The sequence below is a fragment of the Mesoplodon mirus genome (assembly GCF_964341445.2).
Source record: "Mesoplodon mirus genome assembly, chromosome: 3".
NCBI lineage: Eukaryota > Metazoa > Chordata > Mammalia > Artiodactyla > Ziphiidae > Mesoplodon > Mesoplodon mirus.
Window position 1 is genome coordinate 12,560,602 of NC_138978.1, and position 23,258 is coordinate 12,583,859.

Sequence of the window (23,258 nt, forward strand, 5' to 3'; positions counted from 1 at the left end):
TGTCCTGCCCCTTCCACTAGTGACAACTGAAAACCTTGGTTTCCCCAACACCCCGATCCAAGATCAACCCGACTCTTTGCCCAATGTTGGAGAAGTACCGGCGTGTCCTGCAGGCCTGGCTGGCCCCCTCTGACTGTGTGTTGCCTCTTTCCACAGATCAGTGCCCTACACAAGGCTACAACCAGGTGCTGTGCCAGACCCTGTCTGAGAGAAAATTAGAAATCACCACCCTGAAGCACGAGGCCGAGAACTTAAGGAGGGAGACTGCCATCACGTCAGGTGAGGCCCTTCTGCATTCAGGCCCCAGAGCTTCTGCCCTCCCCCTGCAGACATCACCAGTCAACCAGCACACCTGTGCCCGTGACCTGGGTGCAGCCTCAGGGATCACCCGTGTCGGTGCATTAGAGTTCTCCCTCAGTGGAGGTTTCTTGCCACCCACTTCCGAGGGCAGGGCCTGGTAAATATTTGAGAGAATGTTATCTCTTGGCTACAAGGTCTCCTGAGCACTGGCCCCACCAGGGAGAACACAGGTCGCCTTGTGGCTTGGGTGGTTCCACAAAGCAGCCTGAGTGCAAACTAGAGCGTGGACAAAATGGGCTCACTCCTTTAAGGCACCCATGGTCTCACCCATTTCAGCCGAGTGCACTTGGGCCCAAGGGAAACCATTTTCTAATTTGATCCGAGGTGGTTCCCTGATAAAGGGCTTGGGTTGGGAGAGGGGCAGCCAACGCACAGCTGTGGCTGAGCTTTGATTCCCTGGATCCCTTCATTGCTTCAACATGTTTCTTGAGCTCCTTCTCGGAGTCAGGCCCCGTTCCAGGCTCCGGGGAGGGAGAGCCAAGCAAGACAGTCGGATTCCTGTACTCACAGATTTGGGAGGGTGTGACAGACAATAAAAGTAAACGGATGAATAAACGAGCCCACTTCAGAGAGCAGTGGTGCTGTGGAGAAAATAAACTGTGTGTCGTGGTGGCCAGCGCTTCAAGCGGGGAGGCCAAGGGGGACCAGCTTAGTGGGTGTGCAACCATGGAACTCAGGTGGGACTTGAACCCGTGGGCTGGGACTCGAACACAGTCAGAACCCACTATCTTTTAATCGAGATCACGCATCTGGTCTCGCGACTTACTAAAGCTCAGGTTCTTTATGTCTCATCGCAGAAAGAATTCAGGGAGAGACAAAGTAAGAAGTGGATTTCTTTAGAGAGAAACACACTCCACAGACAGAGTGTGGGCGATCTCAGAAGGCTAGAGGCCCCCAAATATGGGGCGGTTAGTTTTTATGGGCTGGGTAATTTTATAGGCTAATGAGTGGGAGGATTGGGACAACTCTAATATTTTGGGGAAGGGGCGGGGATTTCCAGGAATTGGGCCAACACCCACTTTTTTTTTTTTTTTTTTTTGCGGTACGTGGGCCTCTCGCTGTTGTGGCCTCTCCCGTTGCGGAGCACAGGCTCTGGACACGCAGGCTCAGCGGCCACGGCTCACGGGCCCATCCGCTCCACGGCATGTGGGATCTTCCCGGACCGAGGCACGAACCCGTGTCCCCTGCATCTGCAGGCGGGCTCTCAACCACCGCACCACCAGGGAAGCCCCACCACCCACTTTTTCACCTTTATGCTCAGCCTCGGAACTGTCCTGGTGCTTGTGCGTGTGTCATTTCACTCATGTATTACAATGAGCCTGTAATGAGGCTCCAGTTCCCCTGGAAGTCGAATCTTACGCCCCCTTGGACCTAGCTGATTCTAACCAGTTTATGTTGTATCCTCCACCGCTATGTCCTTCTTTTAGAGAGGACCTGTTTCACGTGGGCAAGGACAAGCCAAGGGCAAGAGAGGCTGCATGGAATGAACAGGGGATTATGGGGCTGGGCAGGGTCGGGGGTCTGGGTTTTTATTCCAAGTGTTTTGGGAATCCAGTGGAGGTTTTCAAGCAGGAACTGGCATGCCTAGAGACCTGAAGAGGATGGGACAACTCACAGACGAGGGGAGGGAGAGAAGCAGGTGACAGGGAGGAGGCAGTGAGCCTCGGAGGGGCACATCACTCTGAAAGCAGCCAGCGCGTAGCAGGAAACATGCCCACAGCTGTAGAAGCCAGGCAAGGCATTGAGTCGCACGTGAATCACCATCTCTGTATGAATCTCTGCTTTCCTTCTGCCTCACTCTGCAACTTAATCACACCCACACCCACCCCCTGCTGCCCCCAAGTCTCTGCTTATGCTCCTCCCTCACTTGGGATGTCCTCAGATATTTTCTGAGCACCTCCCCCAGGCTAGGTGCTGTTCTGGGCACCAGGAATGGAAGGATGAACTCGCTGGTCCTCACCTTCCTCCCGTATGTCGGCCAGTGAAACCTCATCCAAGCATCGAGCCTGTCTCAGATCCCACCTTCTCCGATCAGGGAGTCGGACAGACCTGGGTTGGGATAACGCTTGAGATGGGCTGGACCCACTCAAAGTGTGGCAAGCCCCAGAGGGATTTCCAAGTAACTGAACTGTGTCCTGGAGGCAAAGCTCAGTTTTAAAATGAAATTCTGGAGCATTTTGTGCTTTATTTCATAGACATTCTTGATTGATACCTACCACTAAAACTGGGCTTGATGTTCTTTCAAGAAAAGAACCGTAGGAGATAACCCAATACCACTGCATTTATGCACCATTCTTCCCACTTTTATTCAAAATGATACTACAATGCAAGAGGGAAGAGATATGGGGAGATATGTATATGCATAACTGATGCACTTGGTTATAAAGCAGAAACTAACACACCATTGTAAAGCAATTATACTCCAATAAAGATCTTAAAATAATGATCCTACAGTAATGGAGTAGTTATCTATTGCTGCATAACAAGTTACCCCAAAATGTAATGGATAAAACCCCAACCAATATTTATTATCTCCTCCAATTTCTGTAGTTCAGGAATTTGAGGGGGGGGTGACTTAGTTCTCATGAGTTGCAGGCAAGATGTCGGGTGGGGCATCAGTCATGTCATCTAAAGCCTCGGGGGGCGCCGGAGGATCCCCCTTCAGAATGGCTGCTCATGTGGCTATTGGCTGGAGGCCTTAGTCCCTCAGCACACATGCTTCTCTCTAGGGCTGCTTGAGTGTCCTCACGACACAGCAGTTGGCTTCCCCCAGAGTGAGTGATTGGAGAGAGAGCAAAGAGGAGGCCACAGTGTCTTTTATGACCCAGCCTGGGAGGAAACAGTCCGTCATTTCCAGAGTATCATATTGGTTACCCATGGCAGCCCTATTCAGGGTGGGAGGGGCTACACAGGGCATGAATTCTAGGTGGTAGGGATCATTGGGGCCATTTTGGAAGCTGGCTGCCGAGAAAAATAATAGGCGCCATGGAACAAACATAATTTAGCCACTTTGTGTTCTTGGGACATACCGTCTCATTTGACCCTTACAATAACTCTGTGTGGGACAGACAGTGGGAGGTGAAATAGCTTGTCCAAGACCACCAAGCTAATAAGTGGTAGAGAGGGGTCCAAACTCAGAGGACTGTGAAACCAACCACCCACCCCATCAATAGTGCCCAGCAGTGCCCTCTGCCACACGCCCGTCTCCTGGCCTCTGGAGAAGAATTCCTGGACCTTCTCTGTGCTGGGCCTTTGTTCCCCAGGCCCATGGTGTGGCCTCTCCTCCCGGCTTTGCCTGGCCTGTGCCCACAAGGGGCCCCCAAAGGCTTCTCCTCTCGCTGGTGCTGACTGCCCCTCATTCTCACTGAAGCCTCAAACCCTGTTCCGTGGACTTTGCTCTCATTCCCATTCCTGCTCTGGGACCCTTGCAAAAAGCCTCCCCAGTTCTAGGCGGGCACCGGTGGTGGCCCGGGCTTGGAAGGTCTTGTCTGAACGTTGGCTGACAGCCATGGTGTTGCCAATAATCCTTCCTGCCTCTTTGACCTCCATGAGTCTTTTGTTTTGTTTTGGTTTGGTTCTTTTACAGAGATGGTGTCATCTTTGCAAAGAGACGTGTTAGTAAAGGATGGTCAAGTTCAACAACTACAACAGGAGGTGAATCAACTGAAAAGTGAGAACAAAGAAAAGGATCACCAGCTCGAAGCCCTCAGCTCCAGAGTGAGTGTCGGGTCATCAGCAAATTGTAGCTGCGAAAAGCAGACACAGTGGAGTCACGTGACACACGGTGGTGAGATGAGGCCAGTGCCCAAGGACACAGGGAGGGTAGTTGCTGGGCAGGTGGACAACTTCTCTGAAGCCTTTCAAAGGACAGCATATATGTGCCTCAGAAGAAGCATAATAGATTTTCAAATCCAGCAAACATTCTCTAACCCCTATTATAAATGAGTTTGTTTAATCCCAGCAACAAACACCCCTATGAGCATATACTGCCATTGCAAAGTTTAATATTAAACAGAATACGATCTCTCTGTGAGCACGGATGACCACACGGCTGCATCATGGTCCCAGCACCTCTGGTTCTCATAACTGTCTTCAAAGCAGAACGTTTGAAGATCCAGATGCAAACACGCAGACTCTCATTTCTTCCTTAGACTTTAGTGTGCAGAATGTCTCTATGGAAGATGAACGTGGTAGGCAAGCAAAGAGCTTTTTCCATGTAACTTTGACTATTTGCAAATCTTGCCTTCAATGCTAACTTTAGAATCCTGCCTCTATAGGATAAGAGTTCTCAGTATTTGCATGATGTGCCTGTTTCTGTGAGTCAAGGTAAAACCTCAAAGCTTTCACCTCAGGTGGCAACTCAGAGATTCCCAGAGGCTACCCGATAGCTAGGTCTGCATGGGGCTGGGGTGAGAGCAGAACTTGAGGTTCCAAGGAAAAGGCACAGTAAGTAATACTTGGTACGTAGTACCATATCCAGTTTGGAGCTGGTGAAAGGCACTGCATGAGCTTTGGGATCAGACAGACCAGGGTCCAATCCCAGAGCTTTCTTTTCTTGTAACTTTTTTGGCCTCCATTTCCCCATCTGTGAAATGGGGATGACAAAATCGTTTTCCGAGAAGTGGGAGGCTGGTTTTAGTTGTGCTCTTCTGCCTCTGCCCCGGGTCGGCTGCCTGGCCAAGCCCTCTGCATTCGTTTCTCCCAAGCAGAGTGTCTTCCCAGGCATGTGCTATAGCTGTTTAATGTGGTGTGTGTGTGTGTGTGTGTGTGTGTGTGTGTGTGTGTGTGTGTGTGTGTGTTGGGGACGGGAAGGGGATGCAGAGCTGGTGCTAAGTAGAAGGAATCTGCAAAGACAGCACCTGCTTGGCTCTTCTACCTCCTGAAGTGCATTTGGATGATTTATGTCCCCGTTTCCCCTTCCTCGTTGACCTTGGAATGAGGTCCCTTCTCCTCTAGACTGTGCTGGCCAATAGCACAAGGGCTCGTCACCAACACGGGTACTGCTCTTGTGAACATTTGAGATGCCTTTTTTTTTTAATGACATACATCATGTGTGTTAATTTTAGAAAAATATGGAGATGACATTGAAAAGAAAAAATAAAAAGAGAGGAGAGGAAATGCTACCTTGAGAAATCAGTGTTAATATTTTCATGGATGTTCTTCCAGTCTTCTTTCTATATATTGCCTAGAAATCAATCAATCAATCATTTTATAGTGAATTTATACTACGCACATTTTTAAATTTTTTAAATACTTATTATTTTCCCATTCTAATAAATCAAAGCTCTTATCATTCGTCTTAAAAGCTACATACTTTCTCCTGGATGTACCCAGTGTTATAAAGTGGTCTGCTGTCCTAAACAACACTTGGGTTGTTTCCTCTTTTTTTTTTTTTTCTTCCACTTTACGGACAATTCTGTGAAGAGCATCCTTGAAACTACAGATTTACTTATTTCTCCAGTCACTGTGCTTAAGGTACATTCCTAAAGTGGGAATTGCTGGGTCAAAAGAAGGCACATCCATCCTTATGCCCTTAATGCCTGTTGCCAAGCCGCCCTCGGGCAAGACAGCTCCGTTTACCCCTCCACACTAGTCGGGGCAGTTGTGTCTTTGAGATGCAACCTGCACAAAAGCCCTAAGATGGACCCCAGCTCACTGGCTCGGCCCCTCCACCCTCACTGGTCACAGGGTGGAAACATCCCAATTCCTGCACCCTAAGTACCCAGACTCTACAAAGCTGGATTTCCCCTGCAGTGAAGTTTTCTGGCTTTTGAAAAGGAATTTAGACGCTCTATTCCTCAGAACTCATGAGAGGGGTGAACTGGGAAGGACTGCAGGATCCGGTGCTCCCATCACACAAATGGTCTCGCCTCTCAGAATTCAGAGGTGTGATTGGGTTATACAGCAGGAAACACTCCTGGGCGTAAACACAGGTACTTGGGACCCCCAGCCAAGCCCCCGTGGCCTTGTCCTTTTTCTCCACAGTGCTCAGTGCTGAAAGAAGAGTTACAGAAGGAAGATGCCCAGAAGGAGAAATGGGAAGCCCAAGAGAAAGAGTTAAAACTCTGCAAAACCGTGCATTGAACCTCCTGACCCCTAGGTGTCCACTGAAAGCCTAGATTGTGGCCTTGAGGGTTTTGGAGGGGTTCCTTGGCCCATTAGCTAGCACAAGCTCTGGGGCTTTCTGGGTGTTTGTCTATTAATGTAGTCTCCTAATTCTTTGGTTTGCTGGCCTCAAAGAGATGGGTGAAAAGACCATGGAAAACACACTCTCCCAGATTTTGTGGGCAGTTGGCTCAAGGCCCCTCATCAGGTTTCCCCTGGGGAAAGGGACGGGAGGTGGCCACCGTATTCTGCTAGAAATTCACCGTGGTCCCTACCCCTGGACTTGTGATGCCCAGACTTTCATGATCCACTGTCACAAGTTTTATCACAGCCCTGAACACTGTTATTAACACAACTCTTCTTGAAGTAGTTTTGCTTAAATACATTCAATTTTACAACAATTCATAAAAACAAAATAAAAAGCAAATGTATCACTGGCCTTGTATGGATGGTGAACATAAAAATGAATACAATGGAAAGAGCACTCAATGTAAATGTTCACCCCCTGTACCAGCCCAAACCCTCGTGCACATCACCAGGCATACGTTTTCCACCCATTGGGAAGGACGGTGCCTGGGACGGGGGCAGGAGACGTGTGTTCTTCTGTCTGTCAGGAGCACATTTCTCTGCCTCAAATGAGAAAAAAGAAAAGTGTCATTGTTCTTTTCTTCCAAACTGTGCCCATTGTGTCTTCCAAACAGCCCTTATTTACATTGAACTCAAAAATATACCCCAAGGAAAGAGATTCTAATGAGTGGATAGGTATCTTGTACTGTTTAATCCAGGATCCATGCTGATCTTCAAAAGAAACTCAAATTTTCCCTCACCCAGCCCTTTCATTGCATCCGTTGAAAGAAAGTCTACTTTGCCTCAAAGATGTGGAATTGTCCCCCAAGGGAAGGAATGAAGCGAATCCCAGACTAGGTTTCTGGATTAATGAACCGGATGAAATGAGTTGTGAAGTTGACTTCCCTGTTGTTGGAACTCTTTCAGCAAATCCATGACATGGAAAAAGAAATGAGGAAGCTCAGGGTGGAGCTGAAAAGGAGCAGTACCGAGCAGAGCCTGATCTCTATGACGCTGCGGGAAAAGAGCAAGGTATGGCAGGGACAGGTCGGCCTGGGAACCACTCTGGGGCAAGCACTCCACCTGCATCATCTCTGTTCATCCTCACAATGACCCCATGTGGTCTATACTGGTATTAACCCCACTTTACAGTCGGGAAAACTGAGGCTCACAGAGGTGAAGGAAGTTATCCAAGTTCACTTGCATAAAGTAGTTGTGGCAGAACTTGAATCCAGGTCTGCCTGACTCCAAAGCTCCGGTGTGTAACCACAACCCTAGACTGCCTTCAAATCTTAAGTGTCAAATTATCTAAGAAAGAATTGATCCATTAAATCAAGTTTGCCAATGATGTTGTTCCAACTTAAATTCTCATATTGAGTTTTTTTGTCTTTTTGTTCCATCATTGAGAATGTTTTTAAAAATCTCAACATGTTTGGAATTTGTGTGTTTCTTCTTTTAATATGAACGATGTTTGCTTTATATATTTTGAGGCTGTGTTACTAGGTGCATATAAATTTAGAATCCTAATACTTCCTGTAGAGCAAAACTTTAGATCATCATGAAATGTCCCTTTTCATCTCTAGTAGTGATTCTCCCTTAACGTCTCCTTTGTCATTTAGCTTCATCACTGGCTTTCTGTTGGTTAGAGTTTTCATACCATATCTTTTTCATATGTTCTCTGTCAATTTTTGTCTTAAGGTTTAGACACATGCCATCAAATAGCGTATCATTTTTACAAAATCCAGTTTGACAGTCTTTGACTTTTAGTCCATTTATATTATGTAATTACTCGTGTCCTGGGGTTTAACTCTACCTTCTTGCTCAATACCAGTTTTACCACCTGTGTTATGTTCCTTTTTCGCTCCTTTCTTGCCTCCTTCTGAGTGGATGGTTTTCTCTTATTCCACTTTCCCCCTCTATTAGCTTGGAAATATTTCACTTTTTTACACTTCTTTTAGTAATAGTAAGACAATAGCATTCATCCTTGACTCACCAAAATCACACATTAATTAAGTTTTTCACTCTTCTACTATTCTCTTAGTAGTCATCCTGAAGACTACAATATGCATTCTTTTTTTTTTTTTTTTTTTTTTTTTTTTTGCAGTACGTGGGCCTCTCACTGTTGTGGCCTCTCCCGTTGTGGAGTACAGGCTCCGGATGCACAGGCTCAGCGGCCATGGCTCACGGGCCCAGCCGCTCCACGACATGTGGGATCCTCCCGGACTGGAACACGAACCCATGTCCCCTGCATCGGCAGGCGGACTCTTAACCACTGCGCCACCAGGGAAGCCCTGCATTCTTAACTTACCAAGAGGCAATAGTAGTTGATAATTATGCCCTTCTCCTTGACAGTGCAATGAGTTTCAAACACCTTAACTTCACTTACCCCCTCCAGATTTATAAGCCATTGCTGTCATTTTCTAAACTCCTCTTGATACTTAAAACCCCACAAGACATTATTAGTGTTTTTCTATAGTCAGTATCATATCCACACATTACCCTTACTGTTGCTTGTCTTTTCTGCATCTCTGATCACCCACCTGGGTTCATTTTTCTTGTGTCTGAAGAATACCCTTTAATGTTTTCCCTCATTGTGGCTCTGCTGATGACAAATTCTCAAATGTGCCTGTGTGTCTGTCTGGAGATGTATATTTAACCTTCATTCTTAAAACACATTTGACTGCATATTGAATTCTACAATGGCAATTCTTTTCTTTCAGCACATAGATACAGCATTAGATATGTCACTATTGTCTTGTGGCTCCTATTATTTGTATTTAGAAGTCATCTGTAAGCCTAACTGTTGTACCTTTGCATAATCTGTCTTTTTCTCCGGTTGCTTTTAAGATTGTCTTTTCCCTTGATTTCCAGCAGTTTTATTATGGTTTACCTAGGTGTGGATTCAGTTTTATTTACCTCGTTCAGAGTTCGTAGGGGCTTCTTGAATCCCTGGCTTGGTGTTTGGCCTTAGTTCAGGCGCTTGGGCTCTGTACCACACAGGCAGTGGGGAGCTACTAAGGCTTCTGAAGAAGCGACTGATGCAATGACATTCGTGGACAGTAATAAGGGTGAAAATTATAGTTATAATTTCTCACGTACTAGGCGTTCCCCTGAACATTTCATCTCTTCATCTTCACAATAGCGCTGTGATCTAGAAATCATCCTCTCCATTTTACAGATGAGAAAGTCAAGGCTACTAGTTACTAGTAAAGTAACTAGCCCAATGGCACAGTCGGTTTTGTCTGACTCCAGGTTCATCTGACTTCAGTGACCCTGGCGTAGCAAACAGCCACATGCTACTGTTTACAGTGAAATTAATCAAACTTAACTAAAATTTTTAATTCAGTTCCTCCGTCACACCAGCCACATTTCAAGTGCTCAATCCCCAGATGTGGCTGGTGGCTGCCGTATTAGACAACACAGCCTCGCTTAGAGTACCTGTACCGTTGTAGAAAGTTCTGTTGGACAGAGCTGCCTTACAGCAGGGTAACTCTCACAGTACCGTTAAGATTGCACTGGAAGAAACTAAACTAGAGGCGAGGAGGCCAGTTGTCACAGTCCAGCTAGCATGTGAGAGGGACTGGAGGACAGGCGTGAGACCCCCGAGTGTGAGAGAGGGAGCAGGGCGGCTGTTGAAGGTGACTCTGAGGCTTGGGGATGGGAATGGGCGCTGTTCATGCAGAGCACAGATAAGGGCAGGGTCCAAGGGTGGACTTGGCTTTTGCAGCATATGAAAAAGGCTGCTGAAATAGAAGTCAGAGCATGTTTAGACCTGGGAGAAAACTAAGGCCCAGAGAGCTTAGATGACTTTTCCAAGGTAACGGAACTGGGTAGAGGCTCTTCCACTGGACCACACTACTCAGAAGAAAGCTCTTAAGGGCTTTTCTGGGTCTTTTATTACATCCCTGTGATCCCCCTCTTCAGATCCCTAAGAAAACAGCCTGTGAATTTGTTTCAGCACAAACACTTTCCATTTATTTACGAGAGTTTGCCTCATTTCCTGTTAGTGCCAGAGCCCAGGGCTCAGCAGGTGCATCCAAGACTTGAGCAGCTGCGAGGCCTACACTGGCCAGCCAAGGGTAGCGTGGAGCACTCCCAAGCTTACCGTGCGTTGACCGTTACCCAAGGAAGGGTGGAAAAGTAGGCAAGCTTCTCCACTTTAAATGCCTTCGTTTGCAGGCTGCAATTCTTAATAGACATTGCTTTAGCAAGCCTCCAGAGAGGTTACCACCAGTGAGTGTGCTCAAAGTGGTGACGACAAACAGTTATGATAATAAACCCAATCATAACATTTCCAAGTACCCATCACGAGTTATTAGAACGAGACTGTACGGCGGACATTGCCGTCCACCTTTCATAGGTCACAACAGTACTTAACACACTCACAGAGCCCTTAAGCACTATTCCGAACATTGAATCCCCACAAGAACTCTATGCAGTGACACTAGTATAATCATCCCCATTGGACAGATGAGGACACTGAGTCCCGGAGCAGTGAAATAACTTTCCCAGGGTCGTACGGCTTGTTAGGGACCGAGCTGGGATGGGAGTGTGCGGTAGAACATAGTTGAGCCCCGGGTGCAGAGCTCATCCCTTTCCCGTAGGGGGCAACTCCCTGTGAGTTTGCCTCCACCCTGTGCATGCCTGTGACCCATGCTGCTGGTCTGCAGCTGTCCCTACCCCTCAGGGACTCCCCCACTGCCATTAGCACCCCCCAGAAGAGTTTCCCCAGAGGGCATGATGATCACATTAGCAGCAAGCCCTCGGTTTCATCATCCTTTCAGGTTGAAGAGAAGCTTCGGGAGGATTCCAGAAGGAAATTGCTTCAGCTGCAAGAAATGAGGAACAGAGAAAACCTCATTAAAGCCAATTTGGAAAGGGTAGTAGGTCAGGTAGGCGTGCTGCAGAGCCCCTTCACGGGCCCGTGCTCTCCATGGAATCCCGCACCCAAGCGGCCGGCAGGGATGAATGAGGAGGAAGACGGCCTGCCTTAGTTCACCCGCTTATTTTCTATACGAAGAAGTGTCTAGAAAGAACTAGAGCTGAGATTCTATCTAGATCTAGAGTCTGAGCTCTTAACCACGATGCTCTACTACTTCGCTATTAGTTACTAAGCTAAGCATCATTGTTCTGTGTTTTGAAGAAAGTTTCGTGAACCTTTGTCCCGCCCCCAAAGGTAGTGGAAATGACTCCTGCGTTAGTCCTGTCCCCCATCAGCTGCAGTTTCCCTTCCCCTCATTTCAGATGAAGATCAACAGTTCTCGGGAAACTCAGCAGTATTTGCTGCAAGAAGAGTTACGGCAGCATCTGGCAGAGAAGGAGAAGCTGACCGAGGAAAGGCTACAGCAAGAGGAGAAGCTGAAAGCCAGAGTCAAGCGGCTAATGGCAGAGAAATCGGTAAGGTGGTCCCCGTCCTTCTCTTTACTACTGGAAACTGATGAAATGGGCTTTCCTATGAGAAACAGAGGGCTCGTACTTAGATGGAGGAATCTAAGCAACTCCTTGTTGGGAGCTAAATTAATTAAAGAGGGTGAATGATATAGGAGGAATTAACATGAAGCTTCAATCCTAAAGCTCAGAGATCAACTTGAAGATCAACTTGAAGAGGCAAGCTTATTGAAATGTCTAGAAATGGTACTTTGTTTATATACCGCAGCTGATTTTATTGATACAAATCCCAGTCGTTACTGCGGGTCCTGGTTTGTGTCTAAGTGTGTGCAAGACCAACCAATTGTATTTCAGTCTTTTGCTTTCTCTTCATGCATATCAGGGGAAACACATGGCCAAAACGGCTACTTACTTTTCCAGAAACCAGCCAATTAGAGGATAGTTTACAACGGCGCCTCTTAACTCAAAGGTGTCCACGGATCATATGGAGATGTTATTGAAATGAAGATTCTGACTCAGCAGGTCTCGGGTGGGGGGAGCCTGGGATTCTGCATTTCTGAACAGCTCCCAGCTGGTACCGATAGCACAGCTCTGCAGACTACATTTTCAGCCACAAAGTCTTAGAAGAAGCTTTTCCCCAAGTTGGCCGATAAGAACCACCTGGGGCTTCCCTGGTGGTGCAGTGGTTGAGAGTCCGCCTGCCGATGCAGGGGACACGGGTTCGTGCCCCGGTCTGGGAAGGTCCCACATGCCGCGGAGCAGCTGGGCCCCTGAGCCATGGCCGCTGAGCCTGCGCGTCCGGAGCCTGTGCTCCGCAACGGGAGAGGCCACAACACTGAGAGGCCTGCGTACCGCAAAAAACAAAAGGGGGGAGAGGGCTTTTTTAAGGATATAGGGGTGAGTGCCTCATAAAAACTGGGAGCTGAAAGAGAGCCTGGCCTCGAAATAGAACTGGTAAGCCATCAGATCTCAGGCATCATCTCTTTTACACACACACAAGCATGCGCACACGCACACACAGGCCGTATCTCCTCTCTGTGTCTCTGTGTGGCTCCCCTGATCTCTGCTCTCTCCAGTCATGTGACAGGAAGGAATGACCTCATGGTCCCCCAGTTCAAAGGACCAGCCCAGGAAGCAAGTAGCATCTTAGAGCCCATAACCCCAAATCCTGGGAGTGACCATCTTAAAAGCCCATCCCGTGCCAAGTGCCCGATCAGCTATGACCAGGGACAGAGTCACACACATGGCTGCCTGGATCCAGGAGTAGTGCTCAGAAAAGGGTTAGACAGAACCCCTAGAGTATGCTGCATTTTCCCCTCCTAAGACATCAGAGACATAAGGCATTCAGTTCAGTAACAGCTTTTCGAGAGAAAGTCCATCCCAATGAAATTGCCTATGATCAGAAACTCCTGGTTCCAAAAAAGATGCAAATGTCAGAAGAAAACGTTATCTGTGTATCTGGAAGAGTGTACACCAAAATGTGAATAAGGTTACCTGTGGGTAGTGTGATAATGGTGGATCATTTTACCTTCGTTTCGCTCACGTCTATGTGTGTATATAAATATTTTTTACAACAAAGATTTTATTTTGAGTTAAAAAATATGCCATTTGAGAAATATTTGGGGATCTCCCTACAATTATAGAGTTTGGGCATTTGTTGCTCTTGCTTATTGTAGGTTGGAGCCAGAAAAGGCACCCCAAAGATGGACCAAGGAAGGGAGATGCTGAAGAGAGAAATGTCCAGCAAATCCAGCCAGAGCTTTCTGTTTTCTAAACCTGGTGGAAGGAACTAGAAACGTCGTCCCGCTGGGCCTCGCGTGATGCTCCGTGAGTCAGTGTAACTCTTCTGCGTCAAACTACTAAGATGCTTTTTTAGGACATTAAAGGTTGCTACCCTAGTGTGTTGCTTCCTAGACTGGTATTTTGCACAATACTGTATTTTGGAGTGTGTGAGGAGAGGGGTTCTTTTCACAGATATTATGAATGTAAACATACGCAGGCGTATGAATAATAAGTTTGAAATTCAGACTCCTAGGCCTGGTAGATGCAATTATGTGTTTGGGTAGTGACAAACCCAAATGTCACACCTCCAAGGAGCTCTGAGAAGCCCGCAGTGGAGAAAACCCAGGGCGTGTACTGGGGCCACAGGACAGAATGGTAACCTCAAGGCTGTTGGGGCCATGGTATAGTGCATTTATATCTGAATTGATTATAATAAATGTGAACAGCAACCAGTTTTATCGCTTCCATAACAGTGAGTCATGTTTATGTGGCGCTCTGCGGTGTTCAAAACACTTCTCGTCTAATCGTCTCTCAAGCCCTGGGAGGTAAATAGCATTATGTTCCCCATTTTACAAAGGAGGAAGCTGAGGCCCAGAGAGGTTAAATGGCCCGTCTAAAGTCACACAGCTAGTAAATTCAAGAATTGGGTCTGGAACCCAGGTTTCTAACTCCATCTCACGCTGCCCATTCTGCCGCACCAAGACAGCCCAGTAGGTCAAGTCCCAGGCCATCAGGACAGACCAAGTACCCAGTCATCAAAGAACACACACTGCCCAGGTGGACACACCCCTTTCCCGTGGTGTTTGAAGAGACCCTCATTTTTGCCTTCTCTCCAGCCATCTGTTCTCTCCCTGCCTTTCTTGTACGGCCAGAGACCACCAAATAAAACAGGAGGAAGAGCCAGAAGCCATGAATATCATTGATTTTTTATTTTTAAAAAGCCACAATAGGGGCTTCCCTGGTGGTGCAGTGGTTGAGAGTCCGCCTGCCGATGAAGGGGACGCGGGTTCGTGCCCCTGTCCGGGAGGATCCCACATGCCGCGGAGCGGCTGGGCCCGTGAGCCATGGCCGCTGGGCCTGCGCGTCCAGAGCCTGTGCTCCGCAACGGGAGAGGCCACAACAGTGAGAGGCACGCGTAATGCAAAAAAAAAAAAAAAAAAAAAAAAAAAGCCACAATAAAAGTATTTTGATATTTTAAAACCAAATGCATTCTTTATACTGATTAAAGCTAGAAGGAAATCGGAAAAATGACTTGCATGATCTTCCACTAAAGGTACTTCTTACACAGTGAGAAGGGGGAGCATCACCTGACCTTAAAAATAATCTTGAAAATCCCAGCAGTTTTCCATAAAGAACATATTACTTATACTGTACCATATCCCCAAAATCCAAAACAGCAATCTCCAGCACCAGAAAAGATCACTTGGTCAGGCAGTAGTTAAGTATCTGGCTCATGTTTGGAAGCCAAATTGTGTGGGGAAAAAAATACTTTGGTTGAATACAAATATTTGAATTTGCATAAGTTAAATGTAATGCCTATGGGACTCCACTGTATTTGAGGGTTTTCAAAGGACGTGCTAATCTTTATCATATCAACATTGCAACCCACAGTGGCAATGTCCTTTCTTCACTCCTTGAACTAGATGGTTCTTTAGGTGTCTCCTCAGCCACACACCCCTTTCTCTGAGAATGCACATTCCCCAACCAGGTTTACCCTACCTACTGCTGCTCTCTTGGCCACACCTGACTGGCTGATCAGTAGATAGTCTACCCAAGCCAGACCAATCAGGTTTCTCTTCTAACCCAAGCTGGGCCAATCAGCACCTGTGCCCTTGATATTTGGAAGTGGGACACGGAGTTACCACACAGGTCATTAATGGCGCAGAGCTGAAAGTCTTGATGCAGTTCCCAGCTGGGGTGGCCATTTCTCCCACTGTGTTTGGAGAAACAAAGCCAGTCTTAGAAAGAGATGGCCAGGATAGATAAGCAACAGGTAGAGACAAGAAACCAAGACCCAGGGAATTCCCTGGCGGTCCACCCTGCGCTTTCACTGCCAAGGGCCCGGACTCAATCCCTGACCAGGGAGCTAGGATCCCATAAGCCACACCATGTGGCAAAAAAAAAAAAAAAAGAAGAAACCAAGACGACCCCCAGAGAGACAGTGCAACAGACACTACAAGCCCCTTAGTCATTGCCTCCCTCTACTGTATAAGCAGCACGCGAAATGCCTTCATTTCCCAGCCTCCCTTGCAGCTAGACCTGGCTGTGTTGTTCAGTTCTGGCCAGTGACATGCAGGTGAAGGCCCTGGGCAGGGCTTCTCTTCTGGAATTAAAGGCAAGGCTTTGCTAGGAGAAAGTTTTTCTCTTTGTCCCTTTGCCTTGTCTCCTTTTCCTCTCCTGGAGCTCAGACTTGGAGCTGGAGCAGCCATGTTGGGGATCACCAGGTAACAAGCAAGAGACCAAAGCCCACCTCAAAGGACAGTGGAGTGGAAAGACATGAAAAGCCTGGGTGGGAGCCTAGTGGCATCACTGTGCTCTGCACTGTACGTGAACTGCTTACCTCTGTACATCCTGTTGTATAAATACATAAATCCTATCAGTTTCAGCCACTGTAGTCAGATGTACCTGTTTGTGCTGTGGAGCAAATCACTCAAAAGTTAGTGACTTAAAATGGCAACTATTATTTCTCATGATTCCATGCGTCAAGCTGGCCACTTGTACTGGTCTGGTTGGTTTGGCTGGGGCTAGTTTAGGGTGGCTTCGTGTACAGGGCAGCCTGGTCATTGCCCGGCAAGCTGGGGGCGATTTTGCCACCCAGGGGGCATTTGGCAACGTCTGGACACACTTTGGTTGTTAAACTGGGGTGGGGGTGATCCTATCATCTCGGGGTAGAGGCCAGGGATGCTGCCAAACATCCTGCAGTGCACAGAACAGCTGCCCACAACCAAGACTTATTTGATCCAATATGTCAATCGTACCGAGAATGAGAAACCCTGGTCTAGAAAGGCCTCAGCTGGGACGTCTGATTCTGCCTGGTGTGGTCCCTCATCACCCAGCAGGCCAGACCAGGCCACGTGTGGTGGGTAGAGGTTTCCAAGAGCAAGAGGAGAGAGAAAGCCCCAAAGCACACTTTTCAAGTCTCCACCTGCCATGTGTTTGCCAACATCTCATCAGACAAAGCAAGCCACATGGCTAGAGTTCATTTGGGAGGGGCTCCAAAGTTTTACCATCTACCCACATCCAGGTTTCTGTTATTTAAAGCTGAAGGCAGCGCGCGCCCAGAGCGTTAACGGGCGGGGGCGGGGGTGTGGCGTTGGGAGGTCCACTGGGCCTCCTGGTAGCCTCCCTGAGTTCAACCAATCCAGTGAGGAGAAGCCGTGGGCGGGGCGAGCTCCGCTGCCAGAGCGGCGTGAAAAATTTCCCAAGGCAGAGCGAAAACCTTTCCTGAGCGACTGAGCATGCCCGCTGGTGAAAGGTCCAGCCCAACTTTCACCACATCCCAGACTCCAGAGGGACTTTTCTGAAACCCAGAGAATTGACCATGTCCTCAAACAGCTTAAAAATCTTCCAGGGCTCCCCCGTGCCTCCTCAGGAAAAAAAGATCACACTTCAGTGGGTGTTTTATGCTTCATCCTCAACCAATTTCTTCAGCCATGTCTCCCACTACTTTTGCAAGAACTCTTTTGCTCCACGGATGTTGAAAACTTGCAGCTTCTCATACATACCATGTTCTCTGTGCACACAGGTTCACCTACCTGCGATTCTCTGCCCAGGCCCTCTCTACCAGGATAATTGCATCTGTACTTTCTAGGTCTATGAAGACAGTCATGCTTCATCCCTCTGGCATAGCTCTTGTTTTTTTTTTTTGCATCTTTGTTGGAGTGTAGTTGCTTTACAATGGTGTGTTGGTTTCTGCTTTGTGGCAGGGTGAATCAGTTATGCATGTGCATGTGTTCCCATGTCTCTTCCCTCTTGCGTCTCCCTCCCTCCCGCCCTCCCTGTCCCACCCCTCTAGGTGGTCGCGGGGCGCCGAGCTCATCTCCCTGTGCTGTGCGGCTGCTTCCCACTAGCTATCTATTTGATGTTTGCTGGTGTATATGTGTCCATGGCATAGCTCTTCTTATTCTGTGTTGTGAATATACTCTATGTGCTCCATGTCTTATCTTCACTAGAAAGTGAGCTACTTGAGGGCAGGCGTCTTGGCATATTTTATACCTGTATGGAACTCTAAGACCTACCAGGGTGCCTGGCACCGGATAGATACTCAATAATTGTTTATTGAAAAAATGAATGGATTATGAGCTCCATGAAGGAAAAAAAAAAAAGCTGAAGGCATTCCAACTGATGCAGAAAGTTGCCGTGATTCCTGATGACTTTCTGGTTCCTGGTTTCTTTCCTTGGAAAGGCCCATTCCAGTGCCTGCCCTTGGGTTCCACTAGGACGTTTTGTATCACTCAAGATCTGGTTGCAACCAACAGAAATCTCCTGTGGCTAACTTAAACAGAAAGGAGTTTACTGAAAGGAAATGCGGAAGGTTAGAGAATCAAAGGGCAAGCAAAGCTGAGGAGTCTGGACAGGCAGGAGCCATCTTTTCTTTTCCATAGATGTCGCCTTTTTTCTTCAGCCGGTTTGAGTTTCTGTTATTTGCAACCAAAATGGCATTTACTAAGACGCTCTGCACAGCCCCAACTGGTAGCTCTGAGAAGCTACCAGCGACCTTTCTTTCCCCTGACGTTGTACCAAGGGACAGCAAGGTACCTGCAGTCCCCCCACCGGAACTCCCAATCTTCTGATCCCCCAAGAAGCTAAGCCAAACAACTTCCTTCCACCCTTGCCAATGGGGGCCCATTTGGATTCGTGACATTGCAGATAAGGTGCCCTTCTCCAGCAACTTGGCAGAGCCAGCAGTGCCTGCTGTTGTAGAAACCGGGGTCGTGAAGTGTCTACGGAAGAAAACAGCTTCCCCTGGATCCGTGTTGCAAAGTGTGTTCCTGGTAAGTGGAGTGGTTTCCAATTTTTTAGGGTCTTAGGAATGAAAGCAATACACTAACGATGAGAGGAAACCCAAAATCTGCTAATGCATTTATTTTATTTATTATTATTATTTTTTTAATTTATGGCTGCATTGGGTCTTCGTTGCTGCGCCCGGGCTTTCTGTAGTTGTGGCAAGCAGGGGCTACTCTTTGTTGCGTTGCGCGGGCTTCTGATTCCATGGCCTTCTTTTGTTGCGGAGCATGGGCTTTAGGCATGGAGGCTTCAGTTGTTGTGGCTCGCAGGCTCAAGAACGCAGGCTCAGTAGTTGTGCTGCATGGGCTTAGTTGCTCCACGGCATGTGGGATCTTCCTGGACCAGGGCTCGACCCCGTGTCCTCTGCATTGGCGGCGGATTCTTAACCACTGCACCACCAGGGAAGCCCCTCATTTACTCTTAATGCTTCCCCCTGTTGAGGACAAACAGGAGGAAAAAAGAAAGGGCAGGGCTTCCTTGGTGGTGCAGTGGTTGAGAGTCCGCCTGCCATTGCAGGGGACACGGGTTCGTGTTGCAGTCCAGGAGGATCCCACATGCCACCGAGCGGCTGGGCCCGTGAGCCATGGCTGCTGAGCCTGTGCATCCAGAGTCTGTGCTCCGCAGCGGTAGAGGCCGCAACAGTGAGAGACCCACGTACCGTAAAGAAAAGAAAAGAAAAAAAAGGGCAATAGCAAGGTTCCAAATGAGCTGAGAAATGACCTTCTAAAAGGGCTCTCAATCTGGCCTCTGGGAGATGTCTGTCGGGGTTTCTTCCCAGACTAGACCTTCCTCAGGAGAGAAGACGTTTAGGGCTTACAGTGGGCTGACTGGTGGCCCCAAAGATCTCAGGCTCTAATCCCTGGGACCTGAGAATGTTACCTTACAAGGTAAAGTTTTGCGGATATAAGGATTTTGAGTTGAGACTATCCTCGCCCTAAGTGCCATCTGTAAGTGTACTTATAAGTGAGAGACAGGAGGAGATTATATACAAAGAAGAGGCGGAGGCAGTGAGTGACCACAGAGGCAGGACTAGAGTGCTGCACCTACAAGTCAAGGGATGCCAGCAGCTTCTGTGGTTAGAGTCTTTTGAACTCCTTGGCTTTTCAGCTCCTGGGCTGTAAGATTTGAATCAGCAAATGCCCCAAGGAGAAAAGCTGCACCAAATGTCAAGCTTGCGTCTGTGTTTCCCTTCTCTCCAGAACTTGGCCCACATGTCTTGGTGTCTCTCTAACATTCAGATGCCAGCAAACAGATGTTTTCTTACTTTATCCAGGTTTTCTAAAATTTCTTTAGACTTCACCTGATCTTATGTTATTATTGAACTACCATCTCAATTACCCCTAGGAAGAAAATTTACAATTTTTAGAGAAAAGGGAACCCTGGTACAGTGTTGGTAGGAATGTAAACTGGCACAGCCACTGTGGAAAACAGTATGGAGGGTTCTCAGAAAACTAAAAATAGAACTACCATATGACCTCGAAACTCAACTCCTGGGTATAACTCGGAAAAAAACAAAAACACGTGTTATCAAAAACATGTATTTGAAAAGATACATGCACCCCAATGTTCAGGGCGTCATTATTTACAATTACCCAGATATGGAAGCAACCTAAGTGTCATCAAGAGATGAATGAATAGGGGCTTCCCTGGTGGCGCAGTGGTTGAGAGTCCGCCTGCCGATGCAGGGGACACGGGTTTGTGCCCCGGTCCAGGAAGATCCCACGTGCTGCGGTGCGGCTGGGCCCGTGAGCCATGGCCATTGAGCCTGTGCATCTGGAGCCTGTGCTCTGCAACGGGGGAGGCCACAACAGTGAGAGGCCCGCGTACCGCAAAAAAAAAAAAAATTTTAAAGAGATGAATGGATAAAGAAGATGTGGTACATATAACCAATGGAATACTACTCAGCCTTAAAAAAGAACGAAATGTTGCCATTTGCAGCAACATGGGTGGACTTGGAGGGCATTGTGGTAAGTGAAATAAGTCAAACAAAAACAAATACTGTAGAATATCACCTATATATGGAATGTAAAAAATACAACAAACTACCGAATATACCAAAAAAGAAGGAGAGTCACAGACATAGAGAACAAACTAATGGTTGCCAGTGCGGAGGGGGAGGAGGGGGCAATACAGGGTGGGGATGTGAGAGATGTAAACTTCTGGGCGTACGATAGGCTCAAGGATGTATTGTACAACACAGGGAATATAGCCAATATTTTGTAATAACTGTAAATGTAAAGTAACCTTGAAAAAGTATATAAAAAATTTTTTAAAGAAATCATAGTGAAAATTGGAAACAATTTAAATGTCCATCAACAGGAAAATGCACATATAAATTATTGTATTTCCCTAGATGGGAATCCTACATAGTGAGAAAAAAAAAAAAAAGAAAGAAAAAAGGGATGCCAGCAGCCACCAGAGCTGGAAGAGGCAAGGGATGGACTCCTCCCTAGAGCATCCAAGGGAGTTTGGTCCTTCTGAAAAACCTTGATTGCAGCCCAGCTGATGCTGATTTGGGGCTTCCAGCCCCCAGACCCATGAGAGAATACGTTTGTTGTTTTAGGCCACTAAGCTTGTGGGAATTCATCACTGTGTTTAGCAAACCAACACGGGGCTCAATCTTCAACTCATTAGAGACCAGCCCCCCACTTTGATCTGAACACTTCTGGACTCTTCCTATACGGCAGGAGTGCTGTGGAAATTGCACAAAGGACCTTAGTTGTTTTGTATGTGTGGAAACAATCAAGTAGAAAATTATTCACGTTTTTCAGAGAATAGCTCATGGATGTTTAGTACGTAAAATATGGAGCATGGATGCACCTCCGTCTAAAAGGAAGGCAGGGAGAATGTTAGCTGGGAATGGTAGCAATAGGCTGGAGCCCTGAATAGTGCCTAGGAAGACAAGGAAGTTATCTGCAAGAGTAAATTAAAACCAAAGCAGGAGGTCACTTTCACCTCAAAATTCCCGAAGGCACACCCGTCCTGCTTGTCCACTGGTTCAGACTTCTCAGAGCTCTCTATCTTTTCACTACAGAAAAAGCTAAAAAGGTAAAAACCAGAAGAAAGACCCTGGCCCTTCCTTTCCTCTCTGCCGTGTTTTTGTTCTTAGACTAAATATAAGAAAGGCAGAGACAGGGGAGAAAAATCAAAAGCCACCCACCTCACATGTTCTTGGGCCCTAACTGGCCCCAGGGCTATGAAAGAGCAAAGAAAATTCCCCCCAGCACTCCCACCCCACCCAGAAGGAGGAATCTCAGCAGCCATATCGGTGCCATGTGACCTCCACCCTCTCAAGTCACAGCTGATAGGTATGTGTTCACCTGACCCAGGAGAACCAATCAGAAGCTGGGCTGGGCTAGGCTCATCTCTCCCAGGTCCTGGTTGGGCAATGTGGTATCAGGGATTAAGGGGCCACAGGTGAGTGAAGCAGGGGACGTGCCTCAGCACAGAGAGAAGCTGATTGCTGAAAGAGGCCAACATGAGGATGAGACCTCAGACATAGCTGTGTCCTGATGACTTTCTGGTCTTTGGTCCTGATGCCTTGGAAAGCCCAGCTGTACTTCTGCCCCTGGGTTCCACAAGAAATGCTGTGTCCTCCCAATAAATTCCCCTTTTAAGGTCGGATCCTAAATTTAGTCCATGTCCTTGAAGGCACGCCCTGCCTTTGCATCATATCAGGCAGTGCTGGGCCCACAGTGGATACTCCACCGGGTCTCAATTTTGATTTTCACTTTTCTCAGACCAGTTACAGTCCTGAAAAGGGGAGCCACAAGCAGATGATTGAGATAAAAGATCGTGTTGGAGCACAACTGTGACCGCAGTGCAGAGCGCTGCCTGGTGTGTGTGTGCAGCTAAGTCAGCTGCATCCACCCACAGGTAAGTATGGAGCTCCACAGATATGTGCCAGGGTACTGTTCTGGGTTCTGGGGACAAAGCATGAAGCCCCGCTCTCCATGCTTGAACAGTGTTTCCCAAAGTGGGTCCCGCGGCCTTGGGTGACAATGACCATGGTCATTTTGGACTGGCTACTTGCACTGGATCTAATCAACTTGAAAGCCACCAGGGAGCCACGTGCCCAGAGAAAGCTGGTCTGCAAGAGGAGACTCATGAAGCAGAGGTTCACGGAGAAAACAGTCCTTCAGAGAAAGAGAGAGTTCTGGGCTCCCCTTAGCCTGGCCTCACTCACTGTCCTATAGGATGCCCCAGGCTACTTTCAATAAAGTCCTATCTTATGCTTAAACGAGTTGCAGTGGGTTTCTGTTGCTTGATGCCAAATATTCTGAGACGCCTTGGCTCTGGATGAACACGTGTGAGATGGGAACTCTAAACTAAACCCACAACTGTGGAGCAAAACTGAAAATGGGACACAGCTTTATCCCTGGAAATGGATGGATCAATCAAACCACAGGCCATAAATGGGCAGTACACGAAGAGCCCTTCTGAGGATTACTGGTCTCATTTGTTGCCTTAAGGGCCCTGGCCAGGCCCATTTAGCTCCTAGGACAAATTGTGCTGAGTATTTAAGTGTGGAGGTACAAAGGACAGCCCCT

At 47.6% G+C, this 23,258-nt stretch overlaps 1 long non-coding RNA gene across 1 annotated transcript; it reads left to right on the forward strand.

Moving 5' to 3' along the window:
* Positions 1 to 243: 243 nt before the first annotated feature.
* Positions 244 to 7,558, forward strand: LOC309800284. The gene is made up of 3 exons (XR_014293434.1): positions 244 to 279; positions 3,947 to 4,077; positions 7,459 to 7,558. It is a non-coding gene; the product is annotated as an uncharacterized lncRNA (long non-coding RNA).
* The last annotated feature ends 15,700 nt before the right edge of the window (positions 7,559 to 23,258 follow it).